Here is a 2,500-nt window from a genome sequence, read left to right as displayed (position 1 = left end):
CCCGGGCCCGGCTCGCCAACGCGCGCTCGCTCGCTCACGCCACTCGCGCAGCCCTCCGCCGCTCTGCGGCCGCCTCCTCCTCCCGGCCGCTGACCTCCGCTCTCCGCCCCGGCGTGGGGACGGCGCGGCGCGCCCTCCCTCGCCCCCCGCCCCGCCGCCGCCCCACGGCGCCCGCGCTGCGCGGCCCCCCCCCCGGCCGCGGCCCCCCGCGCGCCGCCGCCGCCGCCGGGCCTCAACGCAACGCCGCGCGGCTGACGCCAGCCGGCGGGTGGAAGTGGCTCGACGACGCGCTGCGGACGCGGGGAAGCGCGGGGTTGGGGGGGGCCCGGCGGGCGCCGAAACGGCGGCGGTCAGGGCCAGGGCGAGGCAAAGGGCGGCCGGCCGTCCCCTCTGCCGGAGGGGAACGGGGGACCGGCGCACCACCGGGAGAGTGGTGGAGGAGAGGCCCGTGCGGCAGCACTGGCGGTGGTGGCGGGCGGGCGGCGCCGGGCGCCGGGCCACCGCGACCGACCCGATCTGGGGGCCCGGCGGGACGAAGTCCGCGACGCGGGCGCTCCGGGAGCGGGGGTTTCCCGAGTCTGCACTTAGGGGGACGAAGGCCCGGCCGCGCGGGGAGGGGAAGGAGAGCACCCCCCCTCTCCCCGGGGCAACGGGCCTGCGAGGCGCCCCAGCCGCGCCACACCGCGCGCGCCACGCGGCGCGGCGGCAGCCGCCGGGCTCGGAGGGGAGGGCGGGCACGGCCGGGCGCACCCGAACCGCGCCCCCCCCCACACCCACCGAGGGGCGGCACGCCGCTGCGCCCACGCCACGGCGCGGGTGACGATTGACCGTCAAGCGACGCTCAGACAGGCGTAGCCCCGGGAGGAACCCGGGGCCGCAAGTGCGTTCGAAGTGTCGATGATCAATGTGTCCTGCAATTCACATTAATTCTCGCAGCTAGCTGCGTTCTTCATCGACGCACGAGCCGAGTGATCCACCGCTAAGAGTTGTCTCGGTTTCGGTCCCCGCCGCGCGCGCGGGGGGACCGGGCAGCTTTCGCAGCCCCTGGGGGGCCCCCCCTCCTCCGCCCCCTCCTCCTCCGCCCCACCGCCCTTCCTCACGCCGACGCCGGCTGCTGAGCAAGGGACGGCAGAGACGGAAGGAGAGAGAGAGCGAGAGAAAGAGAGGGGCTTGCCTCACTGACCGTACAAGCACAGAGAAAGGGGGGGGGGGGGAAACGAAGGGCAAACCCGAACGAGAAGGGCGGGGAGCCCTCGCTCCCGACCTGGGGACAAACCCTGTCTCGCTTCGAGTCCGGCCCAGGCGCCCGGCTCGGTCTGGCCCGGCAGGGAGCGGCGGGCCGGCCACACCGCCTGCCTCGGGATGTTGGGGGGGGTCCGTCCCCGCAGACCACCCCCCCCCCGCCCCAGGCGTCAGAGCCCGGCCGCCACCGGGAGCGGCGTCGCCCCGCCGCCCGCGCGCCTGCGGCCCGCCGGCCCCGCGCTTCCCAGCTCCTCGCTCGCCTCGCCGGCCCTCCGGCTCGACCGCCGCCGCCGCCGCCGCCGCGGCGCCCACACCCCCGCGCGCCCGCACACACCGCCTCGCGGGTGACGCCACGCGCTCGCCCGTCCCCTCCGCGGACAGACGCCCGGCGGCGGGCAGGCGGGCAAGGCGGCACGGACGGGGACGGCGCCCGCTCTCCCCGTCTCCACGCGGAGAGCGGGGCGGGCCGCCCCCGCCGCCGCCCCACCACCGCCCCCCCGCTGCCTGGCGGAGCCGGGCGGGGCAGAGCGAGGCGGGCGCCCCGGACGGCAGAGTGCCGGGGCGGGCGCGTAGGGTAGGGCGCCGCCGACGGCGGCCACGGCGGAAGACCCAGAAGCACCGGCCAGGGAGAAGGAGGAGACGCGCGGAGGCTCGGCGCCCGCACCACCCGCGGTGGGGGCTCGCCCTCCCGGCGGCGAGCACGCGCTCGCGCCCGGCTCGCAACGCTCGAGGCAGGCCGGCAACTAGGCCGACCGCGCGGCGTCTCTCCGCCGAGACCAGACCGCGGAGAGAGGGGGCAGGGTAACCCCTCTCCGTCCCGGCTGCCCGCGGGGCGAGCGCGGGGCGCGCCGGCTGGCATGGGGGGGCGCGGCGCCCGCGCGCGCCGACCCCCCGGCCCTCCGGCAGCACGCCCGGCCGCCTCCGCGAGTCGCATCGGGCCGCCCGAGTCTTTAAACCTCCGCCCGGCTCTCCAACCGAGAACCCTCGGGCCCGGAGCCCGGGGCCCATGGCCATCCCTGCCCGGGGCGGCTGCCGGCGGCCGCGGTGGCCGGAGGCCCTCTCCCCTCTCTCGCTCGCTCCCTCCCTCCCCGCCCCCCCCACCCCCACCGCGGGGGAGGAAGGACCGGGGTGGGGGGAAGCCGAGGCGGGGGGGGGGAAGGCACGGCCGGTGCGGCGCGCACGGTGCGGCACCCGGGAGGAGCACGCTGGCACACGGGACCACACGGGTGGGTCACCGAGGGGGGGGCAGGAGAAGCGC

At 79.1% G+C, this 2,500-nt stretch overlaps 1 non-coding gene across 1 annotated transcript; it reads right to left on the bottom strand.

Annotated features, from left to right (window-relative positions):
- Positions 1–835: 835 nt before the first annotated feature.
- LOC135325981 (5.8S ribosomal RNA) lies at positions 836–988 on the bottom strand. The gene has a single exon (XR_010386681.1). It is a non-coding gene; the product is annotated as a 5.8S ribosomal RNA (ribosomal RNA).
- Between the last annotated feature and the right edge of the window lie 1,512 nt (positions 989–2,500).

The sequence above is a fragment of the Dromaius novaehollandiae genome, unplaced genomic scaffold (genome assembly GCF_036370855.1).
Source record: "Dromaius novaehollandiae isolate bDroNov1 unplaced genomic scaffold, bDroNov1.hap1 HAP1_SCAFFOLD_126, whole genome shotgun sequence".
NCBI classification, from domain to species: Eukaryota; Metazoa; Chordata; class Aves; order Casuariiformes; family Dromaiidae; genus Dromaius; species Dromaius novaehollandiae.
Note: the sequence above shows the minus strand (reverse complement) of the source record. Positions and strands in the feature narration are given on the sequence as shown.